Raw genomic sequence first — 17,998 nt, 5'->3', positions numbered from 1 at the left:
ATGAATCCGCTTCTTTGATTTAAAAATGCCATACCAAACACCCCCTTAGTGGAGCTTGTTATTAGACACTTGCTTTTAGTTAATATCGCCCTAATAGGATAATTTATAGTCCTATTTATTTCAATGGTTGATGTTTAAGTTCTAAAACGCAACTGCTGAATAGAAACAATGTCATTTACATGGCAACAAGAACTTGACATGCATGTGCTACTATTAGGGATGGCAATCCCGTCCGGATCTGACCCTATCTACTCCGCCCCGATTCGAGGTTAAAAATCCACTCTGAGTCCGAGAAAAAAGTAATCCGAGTTCGACTCCGTTAAAATAATTTGACTCTTCTTAGTCGGAGGAAGATCGGAGTCGGATCCTGCAAAAATTCCGAGAAAAAAATCCGACTCCGACTGATTCCAACGGATTTTCCAACTCCGATAGATATGGGGTGTGGGTTGTAAAGGCCCAAATAGCCCAATTTCTCAAAGTATATTGAATAACGAAAAAAAAACTCGGAGTCGGATTTAGCCTCCGACTTCCATTAGGGTCGGAGTTGGATTTAGCATAATCCGCTTCGAGTCCAACCCGTTGCCATCCCTAGCTACTACAAAATGCATGCATATATATTATTGTTGAGTGCACGTTGAGATGTTGTTATTTGACTTGATTTGAAACTAATAAAACTTAGTTCATACACTAACATAGGGTTAGAATTTATTCGAACCTGATCATTTATGTTGTAACAAAGCTTCAATTATTTTGTCAGAAGTTGAATTGGTCATGAATCTCATGATACATTATGACTTTATGAGAGTGTGTCGAAATAATAATGTGAGTAATTGGTCATGTATGACTGAAATTCTTTCAATCCTTACGAAATTATAATGTTTGGAAGAGTGAAGACTTGTAATACTTCATACCTAAGCTAATTAAATTAGTATTATATAGACTTTCTAATTAAGTTGCTTTACAAATGCAAACTAGACACGTAGGCAAAGACGAAAACAAGTAGAACGAAGTAAGTATAAGAATAGGCCAACTAGAAAAACGACACGTAACACATACACGCTCTAAATCTCTCCTAGTTACGAAGTACGGACTATTAAGTAGTGTGATAATGTGCTTGACTGCTTGAAGCAAGTAGTCAAAAGATTTTCTACGAACCATAAATGGAGTTTGGAGTGCTTAATAAGTTGTTTCATCATAATAATGACCAGTTTAATGTTTGATTATGGAATTTGCGACTATTCCTTTAGGTGCTGCTACAATAAAGGGCTTGGTTTTCTATCAATATGTATCTCAAAATTCATTAAGACCCGGCCTAGACTTGTCTCCCGGAAAATGATGACACCGGGTGGCCTGGATCGGTGTATGTGGATGTATGCTTACTACCAATACAAAATTTCATATGTTTCAAGCCTTATATATAATCTCACTCTTACAAGATAGTACGCCAGAGAATATGCTAATAAAATAGAGCCTATATATCATAATTCAAGTATTTTGACATCGAATATGTAGTTATGTACGTTGTGCTTTTGTCTTTTGACAAGATGCCAGTCGAGTGTAGAAGACATTTGTGAGCACAACGCAACACAAGCGGAAAATGATTAAAGGGCACTCTTGTCATTCTAGGGTATCTTATAAATTTATCTTATTTTAGGGTACTTTAAAACATGTGGCGGCCCAATATCTATAAATTCCCACAACAAAACACAAAAGTATCAAAGTAAGTGGCAGCCATGAGTACAAAGCTTGAATTTCATTAATCATTTACCCTCTAGAGAGCGCATTTTAGGTTTGCAATATTCTCATAGTGAGCACTTAATTAAAATCAAAGTAACAATAATTATGTCTTCTAGAATCTATAAAACTAAGTAAAAGACCTAAAAAGTTTGAAATACATTTAGAGGGAGTTGAATTATAACACTATGATATGACACAAGAACAAAGTTTATGACTCGATCAATCATGTGATCATTATGTTAATTGGGCATAAAAGCCAATCAACATTGGATTATTGGAGGTTATCAGTATACTTTTTATATAAGTTTATATATATTGAGTAGCTTAGCTTGACCGCTTGAGATCGAGTACCAACAACATTTGGTACACAAAAAGTAGCATAGCAAATTAATCTCATAATGTTACCTAGTATACTCGTAGCTAATAATTTCCATGATTATGTATTTGTTACTCAAAGCACATCTCATCTACTATACCTAGCTAATTTGTCGTGAGAGGCTGAGAGCTAGTGATTAATAACTAGAGATAAAGTATGTTGTATTCATAATGGTTAACTAACTTTAATTTTAGCTTTAACGCACTTCATGTAACTAGTCGGGAAATGATCAATAAAAAATGGATTGCCAAATTAACTGTAGGAATTGAAATTTAAGACACAATGATTAAAGTCCTCTATTGTAATAAAAGATAAGAGAGTTAAACATGTTATAAGCCGAAAATGCCACATGTTGCATGCCATATGGTTTTGGAATAAAACTTCCATAGATCTTGTAAAGTGATCAACTCTATCTTAATAACGGGTGCATGTGGCGCAAACCTGTAATTAATATAATATCATAGTTATGTCCACCCTCCACGATTGTAACCTTTAATAGCTTAGGAGTCGTCCCTACTCGCATGTATTGTTTGAGAAGATTAACTACTAATAATAAATCAAATGTAATTGATATATGATCTTACTCAATATCATTATTTCACCTAAGTTAATCGCTATTACTCGTCAAATTAGATATAGTGTCTTGTGTTGTGTAGTATGAAATATGATTAAATAAACATAAATATCTATGCATGTAAACATCGCCACTTTATAATTTTACCGACCTAAGAAAAACACGCCATTTGTATGGAAAAATAATTGATATAAATAGATATAAATAAGTCAAAAAAATCGTCATGCAAATCGGATCATAATCCTCGTAGAATTAAATTACCTACATACAAGCAAAATCCAACACCCATATCAAATGGTCACTTTCAAGATCACACGGATAGGCAAGGGAATAGAAAATGTTAGGCTTATTTGGAGCAATTATCTTTGTTTTTTGTGCTTTAACTTGTTTATAAGTAAAAGCTAACCTAAATTAATCATACAAAAGTTATGTTTCACCTAATTAAGAAAATTAAATGCACAGCTTCGAATTACTTCTTTGTATTACCTTTTAGCCTTGACCTTTAATCACGCCTAATAAAGAAATGCAAAACTCGATAGATTAGGAAAGATTATTAGGAAATGTGCATATCTCATTTTTATTGAGGGGAGTTGAGTAATGATCTTGCTCAGATCAATTATGAGCTTTGTGGATCGTTAATTAATCTTTATTCTAGTCCGTATAAACCTTTATGGTTTCGAGTATGACCTTAAATATATTTAGAAAAAAAATATGGTGAATTGATGATTATAAGTTTATAACCATATAAAGCATTTATCGAGTAAAAGTATTGAATACCTAGACACACAAAATGTTTCTCACAAATAATTACTTTTAATATACTTATATAATTACACATGTTAACTCAAGTTGCGTATCGAATAAGCCTCTGCGGAGTAAGCACGTATTATATATTGGTTGCTCTTGTGTACAAAATGGCAAATGCAAATGCCACTGTAATACACCAAGCTAAGCTTGGTCTAGTGGTAAGGATTGTAACTTCTAACCTCGAGGCTGGGGGGTTCAATTCCCACTAGCTTAGAGGCATTTTGAGGGTGGGAATTCCTTACCCTTCCCCCTTTATTCTCAAAGTATCTAACCCGCAAATATCGGACTAGAAAAACCGCACGGGTTGAGGTTCGGTCAGGGTCCTTTCTCATTACCAAAAAAAAAAAAAAAAAAAAAAAAAAAAAAAAAAAAAAAAAAAAAAAAAAGCCACCGTAATACCAAAAAGACAACCCTATAATTTTATAAACCAAATTTGCAAATCCACCAATTGTTTTACAGCGAAGTACCATTCCCAATCCTCTGATTGTCGCCCTCTGATACTCTCCGTGCAGCAGTGCTCAGCGAGGGATCAGAGTGTTCACAAAAATTTAGGACAATATATACCCTTAAAATTCCCTAATTTTTGTTGCAAATTATTTTATTTTCTAAGCTAACATGCAATAATTTCCTATTGGTTCCTCTATAGTAGTAGGGAATAACGCAGTACTCTGTAATAATAAGATTAATAAACATGTAATGAGGGACAATCAATGAAATTAATATAAGCTACAAAACAATTTTTTTAGGCGCAAAGAATGCAACCAGCAACTAGTAGTTTTAATTTAACCCTTCGGTTTAATCTATGGAGATTTTACCCAGATGTATGGCATATGCAAATTAAATAAATTATACGGAGTAAGTGCTATTATTATTGTTATTATAATATTGACAACAACATAAAATTTGAATACTGAGAGTGAGGGATAGCTCAAGTGGTTCTCACCCCCACTAATGAATAGTTTATTAATATTTATAATAATCTTTACTTGTTAATAATTGAAAATATTATTGGTCAAAGTTTTGCATTGATATCTAGCGTAAAGACGTAAAGTAAGTATGAAGTATATACCACTAGTATAATCTAGGGCTTAAAATTATAGAATTTTTAAAGAAACTTCTATAATTATATAAGTTGTACACTATCTTCACCAAAAAAAATATAAAGCTTTTTTTTAGTGTGACAAGCCACATGATGCGGCAGGGTTACTTGTTTTTGGAGTTGCTTGTATTCTGAGGTTACTTGTATGGATTACTTGTATTCTGAGGTTACTTGTATGGGTTACTTGTATTCTGGGGTTACTTATATGGATTACTTGAATAGGTTGAGTAACACCTACAAGTAGCCCCAGACCATGCAAAACCTCGTACCAAACCAATAACACCCTACAAGTAACCACTGACCAAACCAGTAACATTCATACAAGTAACCCCATAATACAAGTAATAACCCCTAACCAAAACTAGTAACACCCATACAAATAACCCCATAATACAGGTAACACCTACAAGTAACCCCTGACAAAACTAGTTAACCAGTAACACCCATACAAGTAACCCCATAATACAAGTAATAACCCCTAACCAAAACTAGTAACACCCATACAAATAACCCCATAATAGAGGTAACACCTACAAGTAACCCATGACAAAACTAGTTAACCAGTAACACCCATACAAGTAACCCCAAAATACAAGTAACACCTACAATAACACCATACAAGTAACCCCTGCCGCACCATGTGGCCAGCCGCATACAAAAATTTGTAAAAAAAATATATAAGTTGTACACTATACAAGGCATCAGCAAAGTATCAATGAAATTCCAAGGATATCACACACGTTTACATTGCAAGATTTAATTGTTATCCATAAATCCTTTTTTCAGTAATTTTCATAATATATCATTTTCTAGAGTTTGCAAAAGAATTATAACTTTGTGCTACAGTTGAATCATTAATTAATTATGTGACCACATAATTAAAGCATACGTATTACTTTTTACGGCAATTATACTTACAAGGCAAGTTGAAAGCAAAGAGAGATGTATAAAATTATAACTGTAACACGTAAATTACAAGTACTCCCCCTGTCTCTAAATTACATTCCTCCTTTCTATTTTTGGTATTTCAAAATTACATTCCTCCTTTCTATCTTTGGTAAGTTTTTTTTAGTAAATCAACTCTCTTTTTCTGTTTTATATTTAATGCTTTCTCACTCATCCTTATCAAGAGGCGTGTACATATAAAAAATTAAAAACTAGTCACTACTAAAAGAAGCCATTATTAGGACCTTGCTGCCTTAGCCCTTATATTAGGGAAACATATCTTGCTAATTCATGCATTGGTTTATCGATTGAATCTCGAGAGCGCATGTGTGAAAGGATGATTTTAAATCCGGGGTAACAGATGTAGATCATGGGTAATTGAGTACCACCGCTTAGACTTTAATCAAATAATCTAGTTGACATTCATACTCCGTACTACATTAATTGAGAGTAGTTGACATTCATACTAGGGATTGCAACGCGCGCGATGCACGCGGTATAGCTAGCCCTTTAAGTAGAATCTTTAAGCAGAATTATTATCGATGTTCTTTATGTCTTATTCTGGTTTGCATATAATATTTTATCAAAGCTATTTGCATATAAACGATAAATGTGTTGGATGTTGTGCAATGTTTAAAACTTTAGTTGAGCTACTTTAAATAACGCTCACATAAAGAAACAACCTTTCGTTGTCCAGTTTCTAATGTTGTTATATAATTAAACCATAAAATTCTAAACAATTCTAAACTTTATTATTCCAATCCTCCATTTAATTTATGATTAATTGATAAAATTGCAAAATTTATTACACATGAGGATAAGAAGGTAAATAAATATTTTGAGGGGTATAATAGTCCGTGCACTATTCATAAGAGCAATCTCCTACTTTTTATAAGGTATGGATATCGAAAAGCTAATTAAAGAGTCATTACAATGGTAATTCTAGCGTTGCATCAAAACATCTAGCTTACTTGCATGAGATAAACTAGATTAGACTAGACTATAACAACAACGAAACAAACTACCGAAATGACAAAATAGGGAACTCGATAAGAACTCTACAAAAATCTAATCCTTTGTACATTGATCTGATCTGTTAAGTTACAATAAGCAGAAATTAAACTTAGATACATTTTTTTCCAAAGAAAAGAGAGAAAGCATAAGGAATCAAGAACAAAGTAACAAAAAAAAAAAAAAAAAAAAAAGAAAAAAAAGCATACTCATAGAGTCATAGAATATAAATAGGGAGGAAAAACCCAGAATCTAACTTTAGACCAAGGACCTTCAAGTCTAGTAGATTATGGAATTTATCAACTTTGTTTCAAATATATTCTTAGAGAATATAGAATAATTAGTCAGCATCACAAAAAGAGCCAAAAATAGTTAACTTTCTGGGTTTGAAAACTCCAACAGTAGTTTTCTCTTTCCTGTTCAACTTCCTTTGATGCTTGCTACTCTGCAGATAAACTTAGCTTTCAAAAAAGAATTTGTTCCTCATGTTATGTACCTGCAGCATCATCTTCACTTTAAACCAGACATCTATCTCTTTACAACGTGCCACGGCAGAAGCCAATTGTTAGACTGACATAGCGCGACAATTACTTATCACCGGTTATCAACATCTGCTGTCCATCTTAAAGCAAGTTCTGATGGCAACCCTTCATTTTCTGCAGGGTAGATGTTTGAACATAACAAGTTTGAAATTAATGGAACTATGTAGGAGTATAAAAATATCATAAAAAGTTTATGAGTATGTTTAAAGATGCTGATTTTATCGCGTATCATTTGTGTTACACTTTGAATGATTTTAGTGTTGCAAATTGTTGCATGTATGTACCTCCTCAGAGCAGAAAGAATGATACTCCCACTGGTATGTTCCGTGTACCTGCAATGCATGAACGTGGATGCGCATTGTTACAGAATTATCCAGCATGGGTGTGTTCAAGATTTTTTGATCCAAAGTTAATTTCAATATATTCGAAGGATCAAATTCATGTCCAATCATAGACTCAACCGCCAAACATGTGCTCAATAATTAAAAAACAGCGCAAAGCAGAGTTTGGAAGTGCATTTAGACATCATATGTCCTCAAATAAGTGACAGCCATATATAACAATCAACAGATACAAACACAATGACTAAACTAGTCTAGGATACTAATTTAGTTGATTAAGTCTGCATCAAATGTCAGCGACAAGCTAATACGATGCTAATCACTGCTGATTAAATGATTCTGGTTCTGGAAGTTCATGGAAAGGTCTAGTAAATAAGCCTACTGATTATGACAATACTTTCGAAACCACATAACAGACTTACAAGTGCTTGAGTAAGAAATTTGGTAAAAAGTTTGATTATGTAATGAAACACGATCCGACTTCATTCCAATTTCCAGCCAAGCTGTAAAGACTAAATAAATCATCTTTAATGATGCAATGCAAGCTGTGCTTACATCGAAACATAAAAAATTTTAAGAGTCGTAACAAGCTTCATACCAATTCAATCTCAACAATCATTGGCACATGGGAAGGCAGGACATTGATGGCAGCATGACATGTTCCAAGTCCAAGTTCAGCCCCAAACCGATTTATGTAGATGCAAGCGTAATTAGAATGATATCACTATCGCCTTATGACCTAATCTGTAACACTCACAGGCATCATGATTATGTTAGCAATCTGACCAAATACTAACAGCTTACAAATTGCGCTACACAGTCCATGTTGGTGTTCATATTACTCTCGTCATCCTGAAAGATATACTGAAATAGCAATTCACCAACGAAATTCATCTGTTGATTATAAGTCAAATAAAACAAAATCATCATCCAGAAGCAATAAGAATATTAGAATTCAGTATACTTTGTTTAGAGAAATAACATGATAGAGCTCAATATAGTCAAGGATGACATAAACCTTTACCATCTTAGGTAATATAAAGAAGCAGGACTCCATAGAGTGGACAAAACCAATCAAAAGTTGTACATGTCCTGATTTTATACCAAGTGATGAAATTGAAATTGACTGTGATCGAATTGGACAGAATTTAGACAGAAGAATAAGAACTTCCAAAGAGCCAGTTCTAATAAGCCTCAGAAACAGCTTATGTGTATCATATAACAGTGATGAAATTGAAATTGACTATGAGGTTGCAGATACTACAGCTCCTATTTGTCACCCAAGCACCATAAACCTGGAAAAAAGAAACTGATGAAGCTTAAAAAGCATTCCAAGCCGAGTAACTCTTGCTTTACAAAGTACTTACCATAATGCTGTGCTTCTACTCTTCCTTAATTCCACCCCCACCTTAGTCACAGAAAGCACCCAAACTGAAACCTTTATTATCAGGCTCGGAACTCATATTGAACACAGTTTAGCATCTAAGTTTCAGACTTGACTATTTGGCAAAAGAAAAGGCTATTAGTCTTTAATGAAAATTTGAGTTCTCATACAATCATACCCATGTTGGAGTGTCTAGGATCTGAAACTGATAACTGAGGTGAAGTACAGCGCCGTCTGAGCAGCGTAGCTGAAAACACTAGGATGGTGCTTTATCTCAGAGATATAATTACTGTTTTTCTCATAACGCAAGTAAGATCTGAAACATCATCTGAAAGCAATTAGCAGGGGTGCAAAACAAAGAGTCACACAAAGCGTTAGGCGACCTGCACATATTCTATGGCTACAGAAGGCAGTAAGTTAACAAATCAATGAAATCCTTGTACCAAGCACAACCCCAACACAATAAGCCGCAGTAAGTTAACGAATTAATGAAATCCTTGTACCAAGCACAACCCCAACACAATAAGCCAGTAAAGAGTGATTTTACAGTGTAACAATTCAATAGCTTATAGTCCCCCCTCATTTACTTCCACCCGAGACTTGAGAAAAACTCAATTTCATAATGCCAAGATGGTGCTTTTCATGTGGAACCAGATTACAGTGTCCTACAGCATCAGTAAAATCCATAACATTACAAAGAAGCATTAAGCAAGGGTGTTCAACAAACTTACAAACACACACAACACAGAGACAGCAAAAGGCAGCTTGCATGTTTTCTGCCTGTAGTTAAAACACAAAATTTACGGCTATAGAAGGCCGTAAGGTAACAATATCAATAAACTTTGTACTTATGCATACCCATGAAGCTTGATAAAAATTGCAGAAAGACCTTCAGGGATAGATATTGCCCGAGTACAAAGTTTTATTGATATACTGTTTGGCAAAGCTACTAATATGTCTGTTTCAAAAAAAAAGTAAAAAAAAAATAAAAAAAATAAAAAAAACCTGTCTTCCCTTAGTTCTTTGAACTTTCAAACTGTTTCCAACTCCATGGAATGAAGTAAAATGGGATGCCTCCTCCACCAGAATATCGGGATGGAGAAGTATACCTTCTTGAAGGACCTCGCAAACCATTATTCCTCATATCCATGATGTCAGCATTTCTTGATGACGAATCAGTATAAGATCTATCTCCTGACCCAGACCCTAATGAGGCTCCTCCACTCGTGACTGAGGTGGAATTAAATGGATCATCTGGGCCCCATGATGTAAGTGCTTCCTTCTTCTTGGCAAAGAACTGCCACGCTCCAAAGAGGAAGAGTATGAAGAACAATACAGGACTTGTCCAGAGTACTGTGCTGGACTCTCCTCTGGAAATTGGAAGTTTTGAACGGTACATTCCCACATATCCTCCTCCAAGACCAAGAATAACAAGCTTTTCACGGTCACTAGCTATTAGTGGTATTGCTTTTTCCTTCCCACTCTCATCCACAGCTTGACCAGGTAAAAATGATGATTTGATCTCCTCTATACCAGCAGAAAATGTTAGACGAGGAGCACCAGACCTATAGTGCTGAGTTGAAACATTATACACATAGATCTTTTCTTGGCCTATGATTAGTAAGTATCCCTTGATTGCCTGAAATGCAAGAGGATCATCCATGTCAAACTTTTTCCTGGATCTAACCCTGCATTTGAAATTCGTCACATCACCTAATAATAATAGATGAATCAATTCGCCAGATGATGTAAACCCGTATGCTTTTGACCGCTCAGTTGCATCAAACACATAGTTAGACACTGTGGAATCATTCAGACCTTCACATTCAGTCTCCCTAATCTTCATAGTCCTCAAGTCCAAAGATCCAGCACCCTTCTCCATCAAGAACAAAAGCCTTTGTTTCAGGAAAGCCAGGGGGCGGCTTGTTGGCACAGCCAACCCATACAAAGTACCATTCTCTCTAAAAACCTTGATTTTCCCATTCCCTTCCACTGACAAAATGTATCTAGATCTTGCAACATGATGGACTTCCAAGATTGAGACTGGGGCGCCAATCGACCCAGCTTCCCCCGTACCCAATGCCACATGATTCTCCAAGTGAAGGGAACTCAAATCCTCAGCAAGCGACGTCTCCCAAAGCCTATGAGCCAAAATAACCCCATTACTATGTCCTGTAACCAACATGCTCTCGTTCATATAAGCCGACATATAAGAAAGCATAGCAGTAACAGGTGAATCAGTCAAGGTATTGAACTCAACCAAAACATCCCCATTCCTCAAAAAGACATAAACTCGGCCGCTATCATCGCCAACCGCGATTACTTACTAGCACCCTCGTAATCTCGAAAGGGTAAAACATTAACACTAGTAGCAACTGAATCCAAACTCACAGCCGACATAAACTGAAATTTCTCAGACCAAAAAGGGCTGTACTTTGTAATGGAACCCGCTTTCAATCGATTCCCTGGCGCAGCAGTAGCCTTGCCTTTAGAATCTTCATCATGAATTCCAGCATCTCTGCCCACAGTATGAACTGATCTATCACCCTTCTCTTTGTTATTAACATAGTTTTTTGAATCATCAAATTTGGACTCTAATCTTGTAACTAGCTCACTCAAATTCCTCACTAATTGTTCAAGCTTATCAATTTGAGATTGGTGTTGATTGTGCAGAATAGGGTCACCATTATTATTGTCATTGTTAGTGCTATGTTTATCAATATTATTATCATTGCAATTAGGAAGGAGCTGATTATCAGGTAAAACGGTATCACAGTTTACAAAAAACCCATCAAAATTTTCAAAGATTATGGAAAAAGAAATGCAAAAAACAAGAAAAGGGACATAAAACTTGCCTTCCATAGAAGTATTATTGAACATTGGATTTTTCTGAGAAGAAATTAAAAAAGCTTCTCCTTGATTTTCGTAGCTGCTAGCTGATCATCCAAATCAAAGATAGAAAATAAAATCTGGGATTTGCAGATTGATGAACAATATTGATGGGGATTTGAGAAATGGTGAGGAGAGAGAAAAAGAGTTAGTGAGTTAGAGAGAGAAAGATTGCGGGTGTTTTCCAAAGTTACGGGCAGAAAGGAGTGAGTTGCCGGTTGACTGAAGGCGGTTTCAAAGGAGGTCTTAAATCTTACACAGAATTTTTACTCTAGATTTTCATGTCACAACAATTTCATGCCCACTCATTTTTACTCAACTGTTTTAAGACACACTAATCCTTTTTTTTTTCTTCTTAATTTTCAGGTTCAATTAAGACACTATGATAGATAAACTTTCATATTAAGTACACCCTATTCTCTGCATCCTTTTATGTTTTTCACATTTTTCTACTTGAATATTCCAAAATGATCATTCCACTTCATTTTTTTTCCTTTTCAATATCTTTGTTTCACAATGACAATCTCACTTGTGGAGTAGAATGTTATACATAAATTAAAAATGGACATAAATGAAAGGTTGTCCAAACATTGAATGTGGACGAATATTTGTCCATCCGCTAGATTTTAACATTTTTTTATTGTTTTGTTGGAAAGGTGGGTTATATTGACGAGTGTTAGATATTTCTTGAGTTATTTCTCAGCAATTTTAGAGAATTAATTTGAAATTTTCACCAATTAAGCATTTATGTTTGTTGCTAATGATACAATCGCAACCAACAACCCTGAATATAAAAAGATCCAAGTAATTATGAGGAGAGAAAATCAAATGTAAAGGGAGCAACGATTTTAGATGTGAAAATGAAATTTTTAGGGAGATTAATGATTAAACACTAACATCGTGATGATCAACCTAGAAATTGCCCCAAATTTAACAGATTTACATAATTTAGTGGAGCAAGAATTTGAAGGAGGAGAAAGAAAGTTTAGGTTTGGAATTACTTGCAGGCTTCTACATGTCTTGCTTTTGTGGTTAAGAATATCATAAAATTAAGACAAACGAATTTTTTTAAAAGAGAGACAATGTTAGGATTCTAGAGAGAGCGAGGGGATGAAAGAATTGGAGATGTTTTTGAATGTGGTGGAATACTGGCTACTAAGTAGTTAAGAGGTTGAAATAAATGGTTGACTAATTTAATATGGGAAGATGTTTTTGAAACACATAAAATGGAACATAGGAAGATAATTGTAAAACAAAAAGAGTACTATATTTTCTTCATACAATATTATCGTTACAAAAAATTTTAAAGACAATTTTGTCGCCATTGTTTTTTAATAACCATACCCATGTTGAATATAAAATTCATGGAGAACATCCTTTTATGCACGTGGATTAATTTTTTATGGGGAACAAACGCATGGGACACAACTATATTTGAATAAAAATTATCGTTAATCATGTAAAGTCCCAATTAGGGATGGCAATGGAGCAGAGGTGGGTCGTGAAGGAATTGTGTCCTCGCCTCTAGTGCAATTACTAAATATAATATGGATCGTATTATGGAGATAATAATTCGTTTATTTGGGTCGTCTTTACGTCTTGCCAGAGAACGCTAAAGACCTTTGGGTTAGAACGAAATAAACCCGAAGCCCACCTAAACGGATCCTACGAGGTCACACGTGAGCTTGGATCAATAAAAGAAACCCAAAGCACATGATGGGCTTAGGGGTGGCCAGCCAAGAGAGAGGAAAAGGAGAGGAAGGCCCAACCCTAATTAGTTTAATCAGATTATATTAATTAGGGCTTGGGAGGAAATCAAGATACAATATTCTTTTTTGAAAAGAATTTACATCAGTTTTCACTTTCTCTCTCTCTCTCAAAACACTGGTTTTGGTAAAACTCCAAGGAAGAGGAAGGTTTTCCCGTCCAACTAGCATTGGTGGAGTGTTGATTCAAGCCGGTGGACTGAATAGGGGAGTCACGCTTGAGGCTCTACATCTCTCGCAGAGTAGAAGGTCGCAGAGTAGAATATTGTAGAGTCGAAAGTTGCAGAGTAGAATTCACGCATCAAAGGTTAATTCTAAACTATTTTGTGATCTTTTAATTGTATATGCATGTGATCCTGTTTAGGTGCGTATGAATATGATTCATGAAATTCCGCTTAGAGTACCTAAAATCCTACAGTGGTATCAGAGCCCCCTTGCATATAATTTATCGGTCACAATAATATGATTATTTTGATGTGATTAAGGCTAATTTTAATTTGGTTAAAGGGAGGAATTGAATTATGGATTGAATAACCCAATTAAAATATGATTTTGATTGATTGGAATTAATTAAATGGAGATTTAATTGCTCAATTTCTTCTAGCCCTAGCCAAAAATTAAGACCCTAAAAGCCCTAATTTATTTCAAAAATTTTGATGTGTTATGAACCCTAATTATTTTCGAAATTTTAAGTGTTAAATTCATGTAATTTAATCTAATTTTTCATATTTAAAATTTGTTTAGGTATGATTAATTAATTCATGTGAAAGAGTTTTATATAAATTAGGGATTAATTATATGAAAAGCCCCAAATTAATTAAAATGGAGATTTTAGATTAATTTTATGAATTAGGCATAAACTGTTTATGTTTAATTTAATTAGATCATCAAATTAATTTTGCAAAAGTTGTAAAATTAATTTAACTCAAAAAAAAAAAGAATGATGGGTTGAGTGGGAGCAGCCACGGCTGGGTGGCCGGACCACCTGCATGGTGAGCCACGGTGGCTGCTCCGGTGGTCAGAAGGGCGGGGCAGAGGGGCGGTAGAAAAGGGGAGGGGTGGTGGCCGGACTGTGCAAGTGCACATCCCATCCACTGCCCTGCTGGTTGGTGCACTGGGCTTCTACCTGGTGTGCCAGCCAGCGCTGCTGTGGCTGGGTTGCTGCCTGGCTGCGGCGGTGGCTGTGTTGTGGCTGGGCTGTGAGCTCAGTCACACACCCTATATTTTCAAAAAAAAAAAAAAATTATTTAATTAATTTTAAATGTTAAAATTCAAAATTAGCTTTGGATAAATTTTAAAAATCAGAATTTTAGGAGATATTTGAGCATATTCCAATTTTGGTTATTTGACTAGGTTTTAAGATAATTCCATAATTTGATTTTTTAATCTAATTAAAATTATGTGGTTAGCAAGTTATTAGGATGGACTTAAATTGGTTAGGATAATCCTAGAATATAAATATGATTTATTTTCTTAGATTATTTATTTAATTCTATCTCATGCCTAATTTAATATATGATATTTAATTATGGTAATGAACAATATGGAGATATTACCTAATCATGTATTAAAATATGTAATATTTTAGGAATACTTGTTGCCTTAATGAAGAATATCTGATATTTTAGTTTAGGCAAAGTATAATATGTGATATTATTATGTGGCATCTAATATATATGATATATTATTGCTTTAAATGACTAGTATGGCCCAAATTTAGATTAAATACGATCTGCGTATCGTGATGTATTTGTGTAATCTAAATACGATCTGCGTATCGTTAAGTATTTTTGTAATTTATTTTAATTGAGAATTATTTAAATTATGTAAATGCTTATGTAATCCAAAGAAGAGCCCAAGTTGAGAAGGCCCATGACGAAGGTGGATGGAGATCCATGAAAAGTCCAAGGAGATGCCCAATCAAGCTTAGTTCTTAGAATTAGGGGTCATACTAGCTCATATTTAATTTTATGCATTTTATTATTATTATTATTCTTAAAATGCTTATAAGTTTATTGTATGTTGGTTATCAATGCGCTAGAGTTCACTAATTAATAACAACATAATAAACTTAGGTCCTGCAAGTATTGAGGCTCGTTTTTCCAAATATAAAGTACTTATTAACCCTTGATTAATAGTAATAGGTCATGCCTCCGCAGGGTGTTATTATTAATTTTGGGAGATAAGGTGAAATTGCGAATTTTGCACACTTAATTTGGTTATCCTCAACAAAATCATCAAAAGCGTTTTGGATTTTGAAGCAAGAGATAGTTGAGCATGAGATGTTTTTCTATCTAACCAAGAATTACAAATGTTGTAATTAGTAAAGAGTTTACTTACCTTGAAAATGCAACTTTGAGAAAAGGCCTCCGTCTGCTTAACGTTGCATGTTGATAGGATCTTGGAATCACTTATTCAAATTGGGACATTAAAATTGAATAGAGTGCTTAAGTAGCCTAGAAACTTTGCATGTTTTAGGTGCTTTTAATAAACATAAATTGAACTTTGCCTTTTTCTACCTATAGATATCTTGAATAACAACAACAACATCTCTTCAATTCCAAGCAAGTTGGAAATAAAATTGAACTTAACAAATTTCCTTGAATGGGAGAGGAACTTGAGAACTGTTCTCAGGTATTGCAATTTGGAATATCCTTTGGATCGTCCTTTCCCAGGTGAACATGACGAAGGCATGACTACTGAGTCATATGCGAAAATAGTTTCGAATACAGACATGGTACTTAGACTCATGCTGAACTCGATTCCAAGTAGTTGGAGTACGAGATTTGTAAGTTATGTGTAACACCCCAATAATCCTCTCTTTAAACCTCTGAGGACCCTGAACAATATTCAAGAGAAATACTGGCGTGCTACCGCCACGTGTTCAAACGTTAAGGCTTTATCAGAAAATAGCAGCGGAAAAACTAAATCAGTTATAAATAGTTTCAAAACCAACGAATGAAACCAAATTAAGTCGTACAACTTGGAACCATTAAGGCCCTTATTCAAAACCCAATAAAAGTAGTAAGTGATTAAATTCAGTGTTCAAATAAATTCAAACCCAAAAGAAATAGTGTCGAATAAAATCGAATTAAATAAATTCAAACTTGCAAAAGAAATAAAATGCAAACAACCAACTCTCTACTCAAGATCCCACAACCCTGATGAATGCTGCATGTGTAAGAACCTGTGATAATTCTGCTCCCCAATATTACAAGTGTAAAAATTGGATCGTCGCAGGGTCATTGAAAGGCGAAGGCCATGACCAAAGAAAGACACACAAAGCACGCAATTAGCAAAGCTGAGTACATACAAGCTGCAAAATAAATTAAGAAATCCATAACATGCTACTAATAATCAATCATCATGCATCATTAAATTATAGACTCAACACACGACTCAACTATTTATATTACTAAGACTCCGTTAATTAATAATAGGCAAATCATTATTTTTATTCATTGGATAACGCAATAGACAAGGTTGTCCAACCCATGCTCCATTTGGAACATCAATAAAAGAAAAACCTCATGCCTCCTTTCGGAAACATCAATAAACATCCAACGACCACGGGCGCGACTCCGTGACCGTAGTTAGTATGAGATCTCACCTAACTCCTAGTTTTGAAAAATATTTGAAATAAGAGACTCGTAGATCAGACGGCCTCGAGAAAAGTACACGGCTAATACCCCATGTACCCCAACCCCTGATTGTCATTACTCCAGAAGTGCACCAATCCAGAGTTTTATTGTTCATCCATCTTGCACTTTACGTGATTTACAGGTTTAGACTTGGTGATGACTCATATGCATAACAATACAATCAATCCAATATCAATTCAATCAAGTAAAACAACTTTTCAATTTCAATTCTTGATTTATTAGTGGCAAGGAACATTTATTATTTATTCCTTTACTACCTCGGTGTATAAACACCTTGAGTGCATAAGGCACCCCAAAACCTCAACCTCGTCTTAGAAGACTTAAATTCTTCCTTTACTCATCCTGCTTGCATAATCATGAATGAGTAATAAATTAATCATTAATTACACCAATCATATACCTTTGCCTCTAAGCGCACCTTGCATAATTAGAGCACAAATAATACTTGCAATGTAAAATAGTGCACGTCATACGAAATTCACAATGTATAACCAAACAATTTAACTCAGTCATCCCTATACATGATACTAAGTTTTCGATCCGTCGTCCTTAAACATGCACCTAAAAGAAAGGTTTCGTAACTTGTACGTACCTTGAGCAAACGAATTAGTATGCCACTTTACTAACTAGAAATCACCTTCAATAAACTCCTCTCCTAAGCCAAATAATAACATCTCAATCAATACCCAATCAATCAAATTTACAGCAATACTAACTTACTTTAAAACCTTCAAAATCCAAATCGAACAACACTTTAAAACCTTCCCTTTAGTTAAAATTAAAGGCTTATATATAGTTCTTTAAATTTTTCTTCATAAAAACCTTAAAATACACTCTTATACATGAAATTACAGCAAGTTCAAAG

At 34.6% G+C, this 17,998-nt stretch overlaps 1 pseudogene across 1 annotated transcript; it reads right to left on the bottom strand.

The window, feature by feature from the left end:
* Nucleotides 1-6,422: 6,422 nt before the first annotated feature.
* Nucleotides 6,423-11,911, bottom strand: LOC145608863 (putative membrane protein At1g75140 pseudogene; annotated as a pseudogene). The gene is made up of 3 exons (XR_014105921.1): nucleotides 8,031-11,911; nucleotides 7,376-7,423; nucleotides 6,423-7,205 (listed from the first exon to the last, which is right to left on the bottom strand). The product of XR_014105921.1 is annotated as a putative membrane protein At1g75140 pseudogene (transcript).
* Nucleotides 11,912-17,998: the final 6,087 nt, after the last annotated feature.

This window comes from Chenopodium album, chromosome 23 (assembly GCF_948465745.1).
Source record: "Chenopodium album chromosome 23, dcCheAlbu1.1, whole genome shotgun sequence".
In the NCBI taxonomy this organism is placed as follows: domain Eukaryota; kingdom Viridiplantae; phylum Streptophyta; class Magnoliopsida; order Caryophyllales; family Amaranthaceae; genus Chenopodium; species Chenopodium album.
The sequence above is the reverse complement of the archived record's forward strand: the minus strand, read 5'-3'. Positions and strand labels throughout refer to the sequence as shown.